The following is a 22,101-nucleotide window of genomic DNA, read 5'->3' on the forward strand; positions in this document are numbered from 1 at the left end:
GAGAGAGAGAAAGCAAGGTTTCACTCATAGCCTTGTTTCCCTCTAAAGAGGGACTAGAAAGACAATTTTGTAATATACTTACTAATACAAAATAAAATTTTGAAATATCACAGCGAGTCCATCATTACAGATACAAGAGTGTTTAAATTAATGTTTATATTCAGGGGGAAAATAATAATAAAAAGAGAAAAACATTGGGTTGCATAAAACTATTCTTGTGAAAATCCTAAATGAATTTGGGGGTATCCAGATTAAGCAAAGAAACCAAAAGAAGCACTACTATTATCAGACTCTCCCAGAGGTTGTGTGATCGAGTGGATTAGGCACTTTCATTAATGAGGCTCAGGCTTAATCGCAGCTTTTTAAGGAACTTGTGGGGCTTCCCTGGTGGCGCAGTGGTTGCGAGTCCGCCTGCCCATGCAGGGGACACGGGTTCGTGCCCCGGTCTGGGAGGATCCCACATGCCGCGGAGCGCCTGGGCCCGTGAGCCATGGCCGCTGAGCCTGCGCGTCCGGAGCCTGTGCCCCGCAATGGGAGAGGCCACAACAGTGAGAGGCTGACGTACCGCAAAAAAAAAGGAACTTGTGGAATTTGTAATAACTCTCCCTAATGTCCATAACACTCTCTTTCTCCATTTAGCTTTTTCGTTTTTTTCATTAGGCATGTATATAATGAATACTTATGTGGATCGCACAATTTCTATTTAGCCACATCTCTGAGGACCTCAGAACTGTGTGAATATTTCCAGCCTCCATTATTGATCTCATTTATCAATATGAAGGAGGGAGCGGCCAGGAAATATCATTCCCATTTTACAGACAAGAGAATAGAAATTGATTTGTTCAAGTTCATAGAGAAGACCTGGAGTGAACACAGGTGGATAAATACGTAAGTTTTGTGACTCGATTAGCCAAAGCTCACCCTTGCACCTGTGAAACCTAGAAGCTGGAAAATAAACTGGAAAATAAACACACTGGTGATGTGTTGTTGGAGGTGGGAGGTCAGGGGCTGGATAGAGGAAGAAAAAGGGAACATAAGGAGTTAGTTTCTTCCAATATGGTAGCGCCGCCATGCACCAAGGTAGTCCTACATCTTGAACTGTGAATTCTAGACATGAAGTAGAGCCCAGAAGGATTGACAGTCAATGAGTGGAGTTAATCCAGTAAGCAAGTTGGATGAACTTGGCGGTTTATTTGTTTCCCACACACTCCTCCTCAGACAAGGGCAGCCTTTCCCTCCTGGTCACGACAGGATAAGACAACAGAAAATCTGGGGGAGGCACACGGATGCTTTTCTGCTTCTCTATACCACACGAAAGCCATGAAAGGAAAAGAAGAATTAGCTATTGCTACATTAAGAAAATAAGGTGCGGGCTTCCCTGGTGGCACAGTGGTTGAGAGTCCGCCTGCCGATGCAGGGGACACGGGTTCGTGCCCCGGTCCGGGAAGATCCCACATGCCGCGGAGCGGCTGGGCCCGTGAGCCACGGCCGCTGAGCCTGCGTGTCCGGAGCCTGTGCTCCGCAACGGGAAAATAAATAAATAAATAATAAGGTGCCAAGTGAAACCCCAAATCTCATTTTTATAGCTGCCAAGAAGTTACAGTTCAGGACTCATGCTAGGAAGCAAGCTGCAAATCGCATAAAATTCATGGCCCATATCACAGGACAGCACCATCGATAATTCTCAGTCCACTGCTGCACTTGGCTCAGCATGAGACACTTGAAAATCAGAAGAGTCCACATTTCATTTTTGAAAAGCAGCTTGATTGAAGTATAACTGATATATAATAAATGGGAAATATTTAAAGCGTACCACTGATATCTTTCAACAAATGTATACATTCCTGGAACCATCGACATGATTAAGAGAGTGACATATTTATCACCCTCAAAAGTGTTCTCATTTCATGAATTCCTGTCCAGAGAATTCTCTCTGATCTCTGTAGTGCACGTCTCAGTGGTGAAATAGCCCTAGCAAAGTAGCCAGAAAGCCACCAGACTCTATGGAAAAGGCTTAGCCCAATTGTACTCAGTCTCTGACTTTCCTGTGAATTGCTGGGAATCACATAGCAGAGAACATCACGCTGGCCCTCTCTGTCATTCTCCTCTTGTATTAGTTTCCTATTGCTGCTGTAACAAACTACCACAACCTTGGTGGCTTAAACAACGTAAATTTATTATGTCACAGTTCTGGAGGTCAAAGCTTGGAAATGAGTTGCACTGGGCTGAAATCAAGTTGTCAGCTGGGCTGCATTCCTTTCTGGAGGCTTTAAGGGAGGGAGAATCCATTCCTCCTCATTTTCAGCTTCTAGAGGCTGCCGGCAATCATTGGCATTAGAGTCAGCAGTGGCAGGGAGCACTTCTCATATCGCAATATCCCACTCTCCTCTTTTGTCATCACATCTCCTTCTCTGACTCTGACTTGGCTTCTGTCTCTTCTCTCTCTTCCACTTTTTTTTTTTTTTTTTTTTTTTTTTTTTTGCGGTACGCGGGCCTCTCACTGCTTTGGCCTCTCCCGTTGCGGAGCACAGGCTCCGGACGCGCAGGCTCAGCGGCCATGGCTCACGGGCCCAGCCGCTCCGCGGCATGTGGGATCTTCCCAGACTGGGGCACGAAGCCGTGTCCCCTGCATCGGCAGGCGGACTCTCAACCACTGCACCACCAGGGAAGCCCTCTCTCTTCCACTTTTAAAGACCCGTGTGATTCCAGGGGCCTACACAGAAAAGTCCGGTATAATCTCCTTATGTGAAGGACATAAGAGTTGCTCGTAAGCAACTCTAATTCCATCTGCATCTTAATTCCCCCATGCCATATACTCTAACATGTTCATAAACCCTGGGATTAGGATGGGGACCTCTTTGGGAGATCTTTATTCTGCTTAACATAGTTCTATAGCCACCCGTGTCCTCATCCACTGCCATGTTGCCTCTATATAGCCACGGATATTCATACTATGTGAAGGTTAATTCATACCTGGGTTTACTTTTGCTTTTTTATGTTTATCAAGTATTTTCACACATACTGCCTTTCTTGATTCTTAAAAGAAAAGTATGACAAATCCTCATTTTACAGATGGAAAAGAGGCAAAGAGAGGCTAAGTGACTCTGCCATATTGTACATGAATTGGTGGCAGAGGTGATATTGAAGTCCAGTTTGACTGTCTCTAGATTTGATGCTACTTTTGCTATGTAATCTACCTTTCATGTAGCTACACGTATAATAATCTATATAAGTACAAACACATTTATTTTCACATATTTTAAGTGCATGTACACCTCCTTGGTCTCTCTGTTCATTGATCAAGTGGGGACAGTGCTACTCCCTTCTTAGTGCCATTGATAGAATTAAAGAGAGAAGGTATTTAGTGCCAGCCTCTTAGATTAGACCAAGAAACTATTGTCTTCATGGCTGAAACTTCCATATCCCCCCTCATCCTCCTTAAAGTGTTTTGTTTAGCTAAAACAATGTTTAAAAATTAGGATCTCTAGGGCCCATCAATCTCTAGTGTTTTATACCAAGCTAGAATCATGACTTTTTACTACCTGCTTGGGCCGTGTAAGCATATAACTCTGTATCCCTGAAATAAGTCAGCAAGGAAAAATTTTAAAAAACATGAATATTCTGAGACATCAATTCTTTCTTAACACATACGAACATCCAGCCTCATTGGTAAGGAACAGCACATTAGATTATGCTTCTTTTCTTCAGGCAAATCAGAAGCCAGTTAGCAGAAAGAAATAATAAATAGAGAAACCCAAAACACCATGAGTTTGTTTTGTGGGGAGGGAGGCATGTAACTGAAAATTCTTTCTTTAAATGCTGAAATATACAATCCGTTCTTCCACTGAGAGCAGATTCTCAGACACAGTGATCTTTAGCATCAAACTATACATCAAACTATTCTCTACTTCACTGTTTTTCTCCTGCTAACTAAAATTTAAAATACTGCTCTATCGCATCTAGCTGATCTTCCAGAACTGTAGGTCTTTGACAGAGGAAATTCCCTTGACCTTATCATCTCTGCTGATGAGGTCGAGGTCAGACATGGATAAAGAACTGACATAACATTAGGACAGAGGATTCTGGTGCTTAGAATGAAAGCAAATTAATTATCCCTTCCTGTACATATCTTTTATAATGTAAATGATTCCAGAACTGATGGAGAAATGTGTAATCTGAAAATGAAAAAATGACACTACATGCGGTAATCTGCATATAATTCTTCTGCAAATAATATATCCGTTTTAGTACCAAAATGAAGAGAAGGCTGCCAGAAAAGACTTGAAATGGATGCACAAAACATTTTCACCTAGAGTTCAACATCAGCTGGAGTAGCAGCAATTATTCTGTGATTTAAAAAAATAAGTATAAAACTTATCCACAGGAAATGGGTACTCTACTAAAGAGAACAAGCAGAAAATCGGATGCTGACTGACTGTATGAAGAGTTTTTCTTCTGACGTTTGTAACTAATCTGTTCCGCAGATAATGTGTCTTAGTTTGGGCTATTTTTCTCTAAAGAGACATTCGTGTGTGTGTGTGTGTGTTTTGATTCAAAACAAGGAATACATTTTAGAAATAGTGATAGTCATTGTTATAGAAGAGTGGATTCTATTTTTAAAACAATGCATTCCCCAATTGTTCAGAAAGGATAACTCGTTTGAACAATAAAATGCTTATTTCCAGGCAAGTTAAAATAAAATCTAATGAAAAAATCTCAGAAAGCATTAGAAATTAGGAACAATATTTAGGAAAAAGAACTGATTATATTAAAAAGTCATTTGAAATTCTGTCTTAAAACAATGTCCCTCTTACAGGTTTTGATACATATTCTGATTTCCCATTAAAAAGAGATGGAAACTCAATAATACTAAAAACCACAGCTGTCTGACATGCTGTTAATGGAACTTGGGGATAAGATCCACCAGGCATGAGATTAATGGCTAGCCTCTATCTGCCTTGTGTGACCCAGCAGAGTCACCTGCTTGGAAAAAAAGTGGCAGGGGGCTGGCATTTTATTTATTCCTTATTCTCTGACTATAGCTTATGAATTGAGATTTTTTTTTTTTTTTTTTTCGGTACGCGGGCCTCTCACTGTTGTGGCCTCTCCCATTGCGGAGCACAGGCTCCGGACATGCAGGCTCAGCGGCCATGGCTCATGGGCCCAGCCGCTCCATGGCATGTGGGATCTTCCCGGACCGGGGCACGAACCCGTGTCCCCTGCATCGGCAAGCGGACTCTCAACCGCTGCACCACCAGGGAAGCCCATGAATTGAGAATTTGAACCATGTACAAAACTGAATAACAGTCTCCTCACTCAACTTTAAGTACCATAAGAGTAGGAAATGGACCTGTTTTTGCTGACACTTCATGATCCAGGACCTAATACAGTGATAGGAATATATAGACCGAATAATTTTTGAATGAATGAACAGATGTAGCTAGTAAGAACTGAAATCCAATAATTGGAGGAACACTGAAGGAAAATTAAAATCAAGCAAAGAAAAGTTCTTGGGCTAAAGTAAACTTTACGGATGTGGATGGAAAGCTATATGCTAGTGTGATCCAAAATCAGGAGACTCGCACCTACAGATATACCAGGATTTTCTCTTAATTCCAAGAATAGAAAATATTTATATAAGTATTTCAAAAATGCATCCTTTTTACAACTTGCCTATACAGAAGGACACTGCAGAGGACCATCCTAGGATTGGACCTGCTTTGGAAAGGTAGCTAAACTTAACTTGTCAGGCATAGACGTGGGACATTTACTCTGAGAGCTATCCTATAGTCACAGGATGGCAGTTTGGTCACAAAGGGACTCCTGGCCTATGAATCAGTGGACCGTGTACTTGCTCAGCTAAGCACTTACTAGGCATGTCATTTCTTGGACCTCAGTTTTTTTACTTGCACATTGAAGAGTTTAGATTCTTAAGGGTGTCAATTAGTAAGCGGTGAGCTGAATCCAGCCTGCATATGTGTCTCGTTTGGAAAGGAACATAAAACTGCCTTTATTTGTGGAAGATTTGATTATGTACAGAGAAAGTCTGGATGAATCTATAAGCAAACTATGAGAACTAATAAGTGAGTTTAGTAAGGTTGTATGAGACAAGGTCCATTTACAAAAATACATAGTATTTTATCTTCTCGCATTGGTCGATTTAAGATTAAAAAAAACAACAGCATTAAAAAAACCTCCATCAAACTCTTAGGAATAAATTTAATGAAAAGTTTATAAGACTTGTACATTGAAAATTGCTAAATGTTACTTAGAGAAATTAAAGAAGACCTAAATAAGTGAAGAGATATATTATATTCATAGATTGAAAAAGCTCTGTATTTTTAGATGTTAATTATCCCCAAATTTATTCATTCTAAATCCTAGCAGACTGTTTTGCAGAAGACAAGCTCATTCTAAAATTCATATGGAAATTCAAAAGAACTAGAATAGTAAAGGAAATCTTGAAGAAGAGAAATAGTTGGAAGACAACTAAATTTTGAGATAAACAATGAAGGCACAAACATTAAATTAGTGTAGTATTAACATAAAAATATACAAATCAGCAGACAGAATAGAGTTCAGAAATAGATTCACCCACATATGGCAAACTGAGTTTCAATAAAGGTACCAAAGAAATGAAGCAAGAAAGTAAAATATTTTCGACAAATGTTGCTGGAAAAACTGGATGTTCTATAAAAGACAAAACCCAAACCTTGACACCTTTCCTAACACCATATATAAAAGTTAATTCAAAGTAGCTCATAGACCTAAATGTAAAACCTAAAAGGATATAGCTTCTGGAAGAAAAGATAAGAGGATATCTTCCTCACTATAGAATAGGCAACAATTTCTTAGGGTACAGAAATCATCAACCACAAAAAAATAAATTGATAAATAGGATTTTATCAAAATTAAAAAATCTTCTCATCCAAAAATACTCTTAAGAAAATGTAAAGGCAAGTCACAGATTGGGGAATATATTCACAATACATGTATCTGACAAATGACTTTCACCCAAAATATAAAGTGAACTGCTAAAAATAGAATTTAAAAGGACTAACAATAAACACACACTTCACAAAAGGCATATGATTGGTTAATAAGCACATAAAAACGAGCCCAGCATCATTACTATTTAGAAAAATGTTATTAAACCTTCAAGAAGATACCCACTTCTATGGGTATAGAATGGCTTAGATTAAAAAGACTGATCATATTAAGTATTGATAACGATTTGGATCAACTAGAACTCTAGTGCATTGACACTGACAGTGTAAAATGATACAATCAGTTTTGGCAAATGAGATTTTTAAAATACAGTTAAACATATATCTTCGCCATGACTCAGAAGTTATACTCCAAAAAAGGAAAAGCACACGTCTACAAAGAATTGTACAAGAATGTTCATAATAACTTTGTCCCTAATAACCAAAAACTGAAAACAGCTCAAATGTTCATCAACAGAAAATGAATAACCCAAGTGTAGAATAGTCACATAATGGGATTTACTTAGTAATTAAAAGAACTATTGATACACACAACAATATGGATATATCTCTAAAACATTATGTTGAACAAAAGAAACCAGATGGAGTATAAACTTATGATTCCCTGTATTTCAGGTCAAGAACAGTAATACCACTCTAGGGCAAGGACTGGCAAACTTTTTCCGTAAAGGGCCAGATAATAAATGTTTCAGGCTTTGTGGAGATAAATTTTTAGTATCTATATTCATTTGTTTTGTCCTGAAAGCAAACAATAAGTTTCTGAATAAAGGCAGACTATTATTGCTTACAGCAGTCATTGCATAGGTTCCCTACTCCGTGTTCTCTCCCTTCAGGGCAATGGGATAAAAGCCAGAAGTGCAGGCCTGCAGTACAAAAAGGAAGTTTTGTACCACAGGAGAGGGACCCCAGAATTATGAATCTGGGAGTTTATATGGGAACTGCTATTCAGTTGCCCTTCACTTCTCCTGAGAAAAGGACCTGTATCTTATCTCTCTAATGTAAATAAATCTTCACTGGGGAAGAAAAAGAAGGCGGCCCCTATTTTACATTCCTTTGAAATGAAAACAAATGGTTCCCAGTTTCGTCCCCCTTTGAAATGTAAATTCATACCCTTCAAATGTGAAGTACAAATGTTTCTAGGAGACAAATGGAAGCATTCTCTATCTTATGACGTGTCAATTTTTACAGCTCAGGTGGCTGGGTCTCTCTGCAGGAACACTGAAAAATCCAGAATAGACTGACTTCCCCCGTGTGGGCCATAATGTCTCAGTCTCAAGTACTCAACCTTGCCCTTGTGATGGGAAAGCAGCAGCATATTAAAAATGGGTGTGGCTCTGTTCCATTAAAACCTTATGTACACAAACAAGTGGTAGGCCAGATTTAACGGGTCTGAGTTGTGGTTTGCCAACCCTGTTCTAGCATGATGGAAACCTTCACAATGCATTCCGAAGGTGTCCTGCTTTCTGACTGACAAGGAAGTCAAGTGAACTTTCAAGAGTGAGGGGAAATATTCTTCATTTTCATTTGGGCAATGGTTAGATGGGTGTATATATTTGTCAAAACTCATCAAAGTGTGCTGCCCAGATCTGTGCATTTAACTTTTGCAAAGTTTACCTGTTTAAAAAGAATCACTACAGATTTCTGCAGCCAATAAAAAGATAATAAGGAAATACCATGAACAATTTTGTGCTTGTTTATTAAACAATGTAGAAGAAATGGACCACTTCCTTGAAAACCACAAACTGCCAAAATTCAACTAATACAAAATAATCTGAATAGCCATATAACCATTCAAGAAATTGAATTCATAATTTAAGAGCTCCTAAAGAAGACATCTTCAGGACAAGACGGTTTCACTGGAGAATTCTATTAGATACTGAAAGAAGAATTAACATAAATTCTACACAACCTCTTTCAGAATACAGAAGAGTAGGGAACACTTCCCAACTTGTTTTACGAGGCCAGTGTTAATTAACCTCATACCAAATCAGTGGAAGACCATACAAAACAAAACAAAGCAAAACTATAGACCAATGTCCCTTAGAGACAAAAATCCTTAACAAAATATTAGCAAATAGAATTCAGAATTATCTAAAAAGTATTACACCCCACGACCAAGTAGGATGCAAGGCTGGCTTAACATTGAAAATCTATTAATATAATCCACTCATATCAACAAAATCCTAGATCTTATAAAACTTTTAGGTTATCTACAAAGCAGTGAAAATCAATCTGCCCTCAGATTTTGCTTTCCAACACTAAATGATGAATTCTCTTACATTTAAATGGTAAATAAAAGATATTATGTTCCTAATTTGAATTCTTACAGAAAACACAAACATACATATTCGCGTGTGCACACTCCAACACACATATCTACTTCCACACACGGATTAAAAAAAAGAAAAAAAAGGCCATATTTTTTAAATGGTGGTGTTTTTAGGTAGTAGAATTACATATGGATTGTGTTTTCATTTTAAAATATACTTTCTACAATGGGCCTGAATATTTAGATCTAGGTATAAAGTAAAAGAAAGTAATCTGAAGAGAGAGATGCATTGTTATTTCCCCTAAGTAATTTTACTCATTTTTTTTTGAATCTTGAAAATTATTTCAAAGGTCAATATAAACAATTCTATAATTCCAAGAAATGCCATTCTCACAGATAATTCCCCTCAATGTCTTTATATGTATGACAATGTGTAAGACATTTGACAATTACAGCTTTAACGACTGAGCCCCAAACCAGGCTTAAAGAGATTGCAAAATGGATTAACACTGACATATTGAAAAAAATAATACAATTTCCCAACATGAACTATTATGGTCAAGTCGTAAGGAATTACCCTTTTAAAATGCACCTTAAAAAAACCAACTTTCCATTATGACAAATTAGCTGCTTTCCATAGATAGATACTATTGTGAAAATACAAATGAAAAGTACATCGGTGGCCATTATTATACTAATACTCCAGCATTAATATAATATAAAAGAATCAGATGTAATTACAGTGAAAGCCCCATGGCTTAGATCTGCCACGGGTTTCTTAAATAGTCGATCTGAAAAGCTGAAACGGTGAGTCTGGGGACATCTTTACCAAATGAAAAATTACATTTTCATTAACAATAACACATCAGTTCCTATTTTAAATGGACATTAATGAATAAAATATGTATTTAATGTTACAGCATAGAACCCCAGATATCTCTCTTTCCTGGTTAATATGTTATATATTTTGAAACGATTCCAATTCCCACAATTTAAAAATTATAGATGTGACCTTTATTCCTTGAATGAAGGAAGGTGCAGAGACTAACAGAAAAATAACTCTAAATCTTTCTTTTGTAGATCCAAAGGAAGTACACACACATGCACACACACACACATCTGGGGTATGAGTGTTAGCATTTATCTCCATTCATCCACAGTAGCGGGGGAGCTGGAAAGGAAGAGGGAACAAAGGGAAACACAAAGAGTCTGAGCTGACACAACCTCCCTTACCTTTTCTTTCTGCTATGAACTCTTATTTATTCTACTCCAGGAAATCTACCCATAGTCTAGTTAATAAAAAATGACATTAACATAGGTTAAAGTTCTTCTAGGTTCCCCACTGTACCGCAGGGAGTAACATCTAGAAACTGTTCTACAGATTCCCTTACCAGCAGGATTCTAGTTAGAAACTATCAATGAAAGTCACTTGCATTAGATTTGTAAGGAGATGAAAAGGAAAAGCCATTAATGCTTTAGCTTTAGACAGACCTTAGGTAGATGGTAGAGGTAAAGTTTTACCTTTGGCATTCTGATATCCTCCTGAGTATCAGCCACTTCGATGCTGCAGGTATCGAAGATCTTTGGTGTTGGCTTACCTACAATTTTGCATATTCAGATTTCTCAAAAGAGGCCTTCCTGGCCTTCACTCCTACCTTGTCACAGTTGTATGAATCTTTATCTCTGTGTTTGATCCACAAAGCAGCAATTTCATATGGCTCAACCTAAAAACAATATAAAATTTGAAAATATTTTTAGTAAAAATGTAAAAACACTGTCAATCACCCAAATGGGTCACATTCCCATTTTAAACAAAAAATGGGTCGGGAAAGTATGTGCCTTTTCCACATGGAGAAATATGTCTATGAAAGGTATAATTCCAACATTCTACACATATCTCCTGTTAGTGCAGAAGAACTTCTCCTTATTTGGCTTCCCCAGCTCTTGATGAGCTTGGATCATTCATCCCCTACTTTCATGTTCAGTCTCACCTGGATTCTAGAATAGCCCAGGCTTGACAAAAGATGTGTTTCTGTTACTTTTCAGTCACACACAGGTACCCCTCTGCACAGATCCCACTCTGCACTTCACATTCTGAGCCAGGGACTAGTGTCCCACTTTTTTCTTTAGTGCCTTCTCTAATAAATCTGGAGCCCTGTCACTTATTGAGCATCACATGATTTCTGGGTCTGTCTACAAGTAGCGGGACCTCAGCAACCGTCCTTTTGCTCTGCTTGCCTATCAGGACATGGGTTTTTTTCTGGTTTTCGTTTTGTTTTTTCCTTTTGAATCCCATGGTGTTGATGGATGTAGTGAATAGTGACTAAATATTGCTATACTATTGTGCACGGTGCCTAGCATACTTCATTCATAGTAAATGAAAGAATAAATGAAAAAAAAAAAAGGTTGTTTGGAGCAGACCCAGATTAATGGGAACCCAGAGTAGGAACTTGAAATATCTAGAAAGAGCCCTTTATACAAATTTACCTAAGGGATTCAGGTCATGGAGGCACTTGGTTGAGGTTAAACGCAAATCTTTGCCTGCTTGGTCAAAACTGACTCAAGAGAAAGGCTAATTTTTTCCATGAAACAATAAGGTCTTAGGCACATAATCTGAAGTAGACCGGTATGATCTTGGTCCACATGACTGAAGATGTCTCAGCATTCTCTAGTTCCCTTTGAAGCTTGCAGGAAAGAGGAAAGAAATGGGAGGCAACCAGCTTATTCTTTTGGACAACTTGACCCAGAAGTTGCATATCTATCACTTCTGCTCATCTCCCAATGCCCAACATCATATGGCCATACTCATCCTCAAGGGAGTAATTTCTAGTGGTAATACCACGTGCTAAGCTAAAACTCAGGAGTTTTATTACAAAGATGAAGAAAGATAAATGGTTACTGGGGGACAATTAGTAGAGTCTGGACACACATGGAATTTGAATTAAGCCCTAGGTGAAACCAAAGGCTCACTTGTTTGTTCCACTGTGCTTTGCTATTTCTCCATCTTCTAGGTTATAAGAGGTATAAAAAAAATTTTTTTTAAATTTTTTTGCGGTACGCGGGTCTCTCACCGCTGTGGCCTCTCCCATTGTGGAGCACAGACTCCAGACGCGCAGGCTGAGTGGCCACGGCTCACGGGCCCAGCCACTCCACGGCATGTGGGATCCTCCCGGACCGGGGCACGAACCCATCTCCCCCACATCGGCAAGTGGACTCCCAACCACTGCGCTACCAGGGAAGCCCGAGATATAAAAAATTTAAGCAGAGATGCAATATGATCAGATTTGCATTTTTGAATAAGCACTTTGGAGAAATTAGAAAAAGAAAACAGTTGTAAAAGTTAAAGCAACAAATGATGGTTTAAAGCAGCAGTTCTCAATCTTTTTGGTTTTAGGACCATTTTATACTCTTAAAAATCCTAGAGGACCTCAAAGAACTTATGGTTATATAGGTTCTATCTATTGATCTTTACCATATTAGAAACAAAAAGTGAGGAAATTTTAAAGCACAGGAGCAAACACATATTTTAGTCATCAAAGATGTCATTACATGTCATGTAGCTTCCAGAAAATTCTGCTAAATATTTGGGAAACAGTGAGACAGGTAAATGATATCTTAATATTACAATGAAATTATTTTGACTGCATGGACCCCTTGAAAGAGTCTTGGGGACTCCCAGGGATCCCTGGATTATACTTGGAGAGCCACTGCCTTAAACTAAGGTCATGTTAGCAGAGATGTCAATGGGGAATAACTTTAAAGAACTTAAAGGAGTAGAAGTGACAGGATTTAGTGACCTCCTTTAATAAGATATAATTTACACACAGAGCCTCCCTTCAACATCAGTTGTTATTGTTTTGAAGCTAACCTTTAAGGAGCACTGTGCCAAGTGCTTTAAAAAGTTAATTTTATTTAATCCTTAACCTAAACTCTATGATATCGTGTCATTACATTTTTTTTACAGTTAATATGTACAATGAATAATGTATAATTGTGGTAGTGAACAGCATACAGTTTCCTAGCCACCCAGAACCACAGTTCTCTTAAGGCAAGTGAAGTTTTGAAGAAAAGCCTCTGGCCAATGTTCTTCACAAATTACCCTGTGCCTCCAGGGAAGTTTTATTCACAACAAGCCTGTGAGATTCTGATGTCTGTTGCTTCTTCAGAGAATTGATTTCTGTATTTTTCTTGGTTCTGGTTGTGATACTGTTCCCGTCTGGTTATTCACCACTGCTTACCGCTCAACTTTTGTTCCATCTGTTCTCCTGACTCTATCTTTAACCTGGATTCCATTCTTATTACTCAGCTAAACTTAGCTTCTCAGCACCTGTTCCAACTTTCCTCCTCTTTGTAACCACCCCATTCTGGTATGTAAAGTGATTTTCCTATATCCCAATGGCAATCTGGACCTACTACTCTCAGATATTCTGGAGTTTTCTCTGGTCGTTATTTGCAACCATTCTGTGCTCAGTCTTCCTAGAGTTAAAAGCTTTGGTTTTTGGCATCAGTCCTTCTGGGTCTGACTGTCGAGATGCGATACTACAGGAGAAAATGTGGCAAGACCAAGAGGCATGTGCTCCATAGAAGAAAAAAATTGTTTATTTATTTATTTTGCGGTACGCGGGCCTCTCACTGTTGTGGCTTCTCCCGTTGTGGAGCACAGGCTCCAGACGCGCAGGCTCAGCGGCCATGGCTCACAGGCCCAGCCGCTCCGCGGCATGTGGGAATTTCCCAGACCGGGGCACGAACCCGCGTCCCCTGCATTGGCAGGCGGACTCTCAACCACTGGGCCACCAGGGAAGCCCAAAATTGTTTACTTTGATCTGTAGGAATAACCAATAGAGTATTTGAGGGTTTTGTTTGCTTGTTTGCAAAGTACATTAACCATAATTATATGCTATAACTGTGAAGTGTATTATGAAGATCAGATTGTACTGAGTGCTTAAATTGATGGTGTTAGCTGGAGAAAGGGTTCCAGAAGCTGTGTCCTTACATATAAATTTAAGAAAAGCAGCCATATCATTAGATTGCTACAGAAGGGAGGTTATTTAGAAATTTGCATTTTTTTTTTTGTCAGTGGAAAATGTGCAGGGCTCTTGAAAAAAAAAAGTAACCAAAATATCATTACCACAAATAAAAAGGTGAACAATAGATCAATAAACAAATATTCAGCTAGTATTCACATTTCTCTGGTTATCACCTTATAAGTGACTACATTTCTTTGCTTTATATATTTTGTTTGTTTGAAGCAAGATACAAATAAGCCCATATATTGCAACTGTTTGACATGTTTCTTAAGTCTCTTTAGGTCTATAGCGCTTACCTCTTTTTTTCCTTACATTCTTTGTTCAAAAAAAACAGGAGGTTTCCTTATAGATTTCCCACTTCCTGGGTTGTGTTGGTTGCATTCCTGTGATGTCCCAGGTATTTTGTGTGTATTGATTGTTAGATCAAAATGCAGTATCAGACTACTTTAGAGGTGGTGGTGTGTATGTCCTCAGGAGTTATATACTATCTGACTGCAAGTCGTTTTATAATCTTAGCTTCTATTTATTTATTTTTTTTGCGGTATGCGGGCCTCTCACTGTTGTGGCACAGGCTCCAGACGTGCAGGCTCAGTGGCCATGGCTCATGGGCCTAGCCGCTCCCCGGCATGTGGGATCTTGCTGGACCAGCGCAGGAACCTGTGTCCCCTGCATTGGCAGGCGGACTGTCAACCACTGCACCACCAGGGAAGCCCATAATCTTAGCTATTGATGATCATTTTCCAGATTGATTAATTAGGAATGTAAAAGAGTAATATTCTAGTTCTAAAAGCTTTATTTATTAGTAAGAACACTTCCATAAAGAGAAGTTTCCCAACATAAAGTAACTGCTTACACTGAGGTACAGTTAAAGAAAGGCAGAATAAATGTATGATTCCCTCCTCTCCACCCCTCTTTGCCAGTGGGAGACTATTCAAGTTGTCCCCTGAATCCTTTTACTGGAGTTAGTAGTCATTGAGAGCTTCTTTACTTGCTGGTATAACAAGAAGTCCAGGCTACCTTGGCGTTTCCTGCCCTGGACCTGGAGGCATCTATTTCTCCGAGGATCCTTGGCTCCTTTTAGAAAGAATTCATAGTAGTGACCACAATGTGGACAATAGGGATGCTCAGAGCTACTGAATTGGTCATTGTCTCTAGGTTTTTTCAGTGTACAGAATTAGGAAGTATGTTTTTCTTTGTTGGTTTTCAAGATATAACATATCAGGAAACTAGAAAAATAAGAGAAATTTAAACCCAAAGTAAGCAAAAGAAAAGGAGTACTAAGAATTAGAGTGGAAATCAACAAAACTGAAAATTAAATCAATAGAGAAAAATCAAGAAAACCAAAATATAGTTCTTTGAAAAAAATTTAAAAATGGATAAATCTCTAGCCAGACTAACTAAAAAAAAGGGAGAGGACACAAATTACTAATATCAGAAATGAAAGTGTGGACATCACTACAGATCCCATGGATGTTAAGAGGATAATAAGGGAATACTCTGAACAACTCTATGTCCACAAATTTAATAACCTAGGTGAAATGGACCAATTCCTTGAAAGACACCATTTGCCAAAACTCTCAAAAGAAGAAATAGACCATCTGAACAAGCCTATATCTATTAATGAAATAGAATCATTAATTAATAATCTTCCAAAAAAGAAAGCACTAGGCCCAGATGGGTTTCTGTTAAATTTCACCAAACATTTACGGAAGAAATTATGCCAGTTCTCTACAATCTCTTTCAGAAGATAGAAGCAGAAAGAATACTTCCTAATTCATGAGACCAAAATTACCCTGATACCAAAACCAGACAAAGACATCACAATAAAGCAAAATGACAGGCTATCACCTCCTGTGAACAGAGATGCTAAAATCCTCAAAGAAATATTAGCAAACGGAATCCCCAAAAGCATAAGAATAATTATATACCATGACCAAGTGGGATTTACCCCAGATGTGCAAGGCTGGTTCAACATTTGAAAATCAACTAATGTAACCCATCACATCCTCAGACGAAAAAGAAAAGTCACATAATCATACCAATAGATGAAGAAAAAGCACTTGACAAAATCCAATATCCATTAATGATAATTTAGAAATCAAGGAGAACTTTCTCAACGCAACAGACTATCTTCAAAAACCCCGCATCTAACATTATACTTAATAATGAGAGACTAGAAGCTATCCCACTAGATTATGTACAAGGCAAGGATGTCCCCTCTCACCACTCCTTCTCAACAATGTATTGGAAGTTCTAGTTTAATGTAATAAGTAAGAAAAGGTATACAGATTGGGAAGGAAGACATATAACTTGTCGTTGTTCACTGATGACATAATCATTTATGTAGAAAATCTGAAAGAATTAACGAAAAACTTCTAGAACTAATAAGCAAATAGAGCAAGATTGCAGGATAAAAGGTTAATATAGGGCTTCCCTGGTGGCGCAGTGGTTGAGAGTCCGCCTGCCGATGCAGGGGACACGGGTTCGTGCCCCGGTCCGGGAAGATCCCACATGCCGTGCAGTGGCTAGGCCCATGAGCCACGGCCGCTGAGCCTGCGCGTCCGGAGCCTGTGCTCCGCAATGGGAGAGACCACAACAGTGAGAGGCCCGCATACCGCAAAAAAAAAAAAAAAAAAAGGTTAATATAAAAATATCAACCACTTTCTTATATACCAGCAATGAACAAGTGGAATTGGAAATAAAAAATACAATGCCATTTACATTAGCACCCAAGAAGAGTAAATACTTTGGTATATATCTAACAAAATATGTATAAGATCTATTTGAGGAAAACCACAAAACTGATAAGTGAAATCAAAGAACCAGAAAAATGGAGAAATATTACATGTTCATGGATAGGAAAACTCAATACTGACAAGATGTCAGTTCTTCCCAACTTGATCTATAGATTCAGCACAATTCAAATCAAAATCTCAGTAAGTTAATTTGTAGGTGTCAACATATTGATCCTACAGTTTGTACGGAGACGTGAAAGACCCAGAATAGCCAACACAATATTGAAAGAGAAGAACAAAGTTGGGGGGATGGATAATACCCAATTTCAAGACTTACTATAACTCTATAGTAATCATGAAAGTGTGGCAAAAGAATAGATAAACAGATCAATGGAATAGAATAGAGAGCCCAGAAATAGACTCACATAAATATGGTCGACTGATCTTGGACAAAGGAGCAAAGGCAATACAATGGAGTATAGATAGTTTTTCAGTAAATGGTTCTGGCACAACTTTAAAGGCACAATCCATGAAGTAAATAATTGATAAGTTAGACTTCACAAAACTATTTGCTCTGCAAAAGACAATATCAAGAGAATGAGAAAACAAACCACAGATTGGCAGATAATATTTACAGAAGGTACATCTGAATAAAGGACTATTATTCAAAATATGCAAAGAACTCTTGAGACTCAAAAAAAAAAAAAAAAAAAAAAAGACCTGATTAAAAAATGGACCAGAGACCTTAACAGACACCTAACCAAAGAAATACAGATGGAAACAGCATCTACACACCTATTAAAATGGCCAAAATCTGGAATACTGACAACACCAAATGCTGGCAAGGATGTGGAGCCACAGGAACTCTCATTCACTGCTGGTAGGAATAGAGAATGGTACAGCCACTGTGGAAAACAGTTTGACAGTTTCTTACAAAACTAAATATACCCTTATTATATGATCCAGCAATGGGTACTCCTTGTATTTACCCAAGGAAGCTGAAAACCTATGTCCACATAAAAACCTGCACACAGACATTTATAGCTCATTTATAATTGCCAAAACTTGGAAGCAGTCAAGATGCCCTTCAGTAGGTTAATGGTAAATAAACAGTGGTACATCCAAACAACAGAAAATTATTCAGTGCTTAAAAGAAATGAGCTAACAAGACACTAAAGGACATGAAGCAATGTTAAATACATATTACTATGTGAAATAAGCCAATATGAGAAGGCTACATAACATATAATTCCAGCTATTTGACATTCTGGAAATAGCAAAGCTATGGAGACAGTAAAAAGATCAGTGGTTGCCAGGTGTGGGGTTGGGAGGGATGTATAGGGAGAGAACAGAGAATTTTTAGAGCAGTGAAAATACTCTATATGATATTATAATGACAAAAACATGTCATTGTACAATACATTTGTCTCAACTCACAGAATGGATAACACCAAGAGTGAACCCTAGTATAAACTATGGGTTTGGGTGATTACGATTTGTCAATGTGGGTTCATCAATTACAGCCAATATTCACTCTGGTGAGTGATGTTGATAATAGTGGAGGGTGTGCATTTGTGGAGGCAGGGAGTATATGGGAAATCTCTGTATTTTCCTCTCAATTTTGCTATGAACCTAGAGTTGCTCTAAAAAAAATAAAGTCCTTTAAATATATGTACATATATACACATACATATATACATACATATATATACACATACACATTATATACATATATATAACATATATCCTGAGTTCACACTGGAGCTTTTTATTCAAACTGAGAGCTATTAAATATTTACTGAAGCTTACATCTCTATCATCTTTTCTCTCGTGCTGAAAATCCTGGTGCTTAACGACATAAGTGCAATTATTCATTTGCTTTATTCTGTACTACATACAAAGCTATCTTAGAATAATACCAATAGTATCAACAATACAACAATAATCTGTGGAAAGTTTGGCATGTTTGCGATTCTTCTTCCTTCTTGTCCCACTAAGAAACTATTCTTGCATTTTTATGTCATTCTAAATTGTTTCTGTATAGTTATGCTACCTAATAAACATACCTTTAGCTTTATTGATTTCATTTAACGATTAATATAAAAATGCTTTCAATGTTAAATTGACAACATAAACTGTGTTTAAGTAATCAAACATCTATCTCTGCTCTTCCCACACTTATTTCTTCATTCTCAGTGGTCCATTCTACCTTTTCTCCCCTTCCATCCCCCTATATGACCATAACATTTTGGTCTAAATTGAGACACTTTTAAGAGTGAAAAGGAATTGTATTAATAACTACACCTTGGATACAAGTATAAATTGGGACTATTTAGGGCAAATTTATAGTACTAAGGATCAACACTTTTTTACTATGATAGTTTATGCCTACCTGTATAGTCAGAACAAAGGTAACTTTAGAACAATAGACAGGCTTTTCCAATTGCAGACTCAAGGTTGCAAGTTTATAGACATATAGGCTCTCAAATCTCTAGAGGAAGATGTAGAAAAATAAGAACTTACTGAAGTAAAGCAATGTGCATCCTACATTATTATGGCAACAAATCGATAATGGTATTACAATAAAATCTGGTGTAATCACATTTTCCTTCTTTGGTATTGCAGCATTAATCTCTGTCTCATGGGGGATGGGATGAATCACAGGATATATAACGGGATGCAGAATATTCTGTCTGTTATAGTCAAGACAGTGGGACTGGTAATTACTGAAAGTTTTCATTACTTAACAATTGCCTGTTGCTTTTTTCAGCCCCTTGAACAGCTTAAGTATTCACACCTCAGAGCCCCCAAACCCACACCCGTGCTGTTGATATCGTACATTCCAAAAATTTTCCTTCATCCTTTCCTTGTGCCTTGCTACTGGCTGAAAGGCTTGGAGCATCCAGGCATGGCTTTGACGTTGAAATATCGAACCAACAAAACCTGGTACCACCCGAGGGCCAGACTGCGGGATCAAAAATGGGCTGGAAGCGACTCTCTTGTCACCTCAGTAAAAGTGTGGGAGAAGAGAAGCACATACAGCGGGTTTCCCTAGATTTATTTCTTCTATAATCAAGAAAGAATCCATTAACTTACAGAGGAATAAAAGGCAAATGGCTTTTTTCAAAATATCAAATCTAGCTAAAGTTTTATTTTAATACTTCCCAACTGCCTTGGGGTAAGTTCAGTAGCTCTTGTTATGCTGTTAAACTTATTATTCTCTATATAGTCTATAAGATGGATTTCCAATTTTCTCTTTTAAAACTGTTGGTTGTAATTTGCAGAAATAATGGCTCTAAATATGCAAAGATCTTTATGAATAAACACTTCACCAGCAAGAAACATCTCTAAAAGGTACATATAATGTTTTCTCACTGCATGCCTATTTATTTTTATTATGAGTATATCATGGCCTTGTGTTCAAAAACACATATTGCAAAAATGAGATTGTATAACCCTACAAGTAAACTCTCACATTATAATCAGCACAAACATTCACTAAGGCGAAACACGCAAAGAATTTTTCAAATGAATATTCCAGCTGAGAACTGGAGCTCGAGAACTAGATATACTGCTAAGCATTCAAGCAGTAGTCAGTCTTATCAACCAGTTGTTTTGTGATTCTAGGAAAGAATAAGGAATATCTATAATATCTGGAGAGAACCCAAATCGCCAAATGATACTAAATAACCACATAAACAACACCTGATTTCTAGAAGCAATGGAAAGAAACCCAGGTGAGCAGTTAGTTTAACATCCATTTTAAGCCTTCTGTAAACAATTTCCGTAATCTTTCCTGAACCTGCTTCTGCAGCATTCATTCGTATTCTTTTGCTGTCAGGCATCTGGTGCCTCTGCGATAGATATTAAATACCTTAAGGGAGACAGATCTCACTAGTATGCAGCAAGCAGATGCAGTGGCTCACATAAGCCAAAGCCCTGTTGAGAAACCTGCAGGCAAAGCCTCAAGAATGATGGGTCATAGCTGCTGTCTGAGGATAGACTCTCGGTGAAAGTAAGGCGCAATGTTAGCCTTGTATCCCCACTCAAACACACGGGCCACACGATCCTTAAGATGACGAGGTTGGATTCCCAAGTACCTACCCTAACTCCAAATGGGAGTCTGAAATTGTCAATACCTTGCACATTTCAGACGCTTAGGCTACACAATATGGAGGTAAGCATATTGGGTGGGTAAGTGCACATGATACGCGTATGAGGAAACAGTATTCATCTATCCACTTAACACACTGATTTGTCATTTATTTATTGAGCATCCTACGTGCCACTGTCTCATTCCCAAATTACCATACATTCAATCCCTCTTCTGAGTCTTCTGGTTTTTAAACTTTGCGGAGGGGAACTACAACTTCAGTGGTGTTCAATTCCTTGTCATCAGATGTAAGTCTAGAAAAAAACTGTACTTTATAAACCTAGGAAAGCTTTGGAAATTCTTAGATAAAGAATCTTCATTTCTGGCTTGTTGGGAAAAAATGTTAGCAGTTTATCTGAAGATGGAAAAGGTCCTGTCACATTTCTATTAATTTACTGTAGGGTGTTCTTGGTGAGATGCACAGTTTTGTGTGTGTCTTTGCTATCTAGAGTCCCTACCCCGAGCTATTTACACGTAAAAAGTTAATATTCAGGATAGTGATAAAGTATCAAAGCAGTTGTCCTGCTTGAGATATAACTTGGCACCCTTGGAATAATCAACTCTCTATAAAGTATGCTAATAAAGCTATATACTTTGTACTTTAATAAAGCATACATTGGATAATAACAATTCATATATTGTATTGCACACAATAAATTGTATATTACATAAAGCAACTGAAAAGCTTTAGCTTACATATGAGGATGTTTCCTTAGTGAATGGGTAAGAATAACCATTGTTTTGAGACATATTGCATCTCAATCAGCTGTAAGGTATCATAAGTAATTAATTACTGATAGTAGACAAAATACCAAAATATGTGGAAGACTTGCCTTTATAATAAATTACAGTTGATTCAAGGTTATCTCCACGTTAACATTCTCAAATTTGTCTTGGCATATGCTTTCTT

This window comes from Phocoena sinus, chromosome 7, assembly GCF_008692025.1.
Source record: "Phocoena sinus isolate mPhoSin1 chromosome 7, mPhoSin1.pri, whole genome shotgun sequence".
In the NCBI taxonomy this organism is placed as follows: Eukaryota; Metazoa; Chordata; class Mammalia; order Artiodactyla; family Phocoenidae; genus Phocoena; species Phocoena sinus.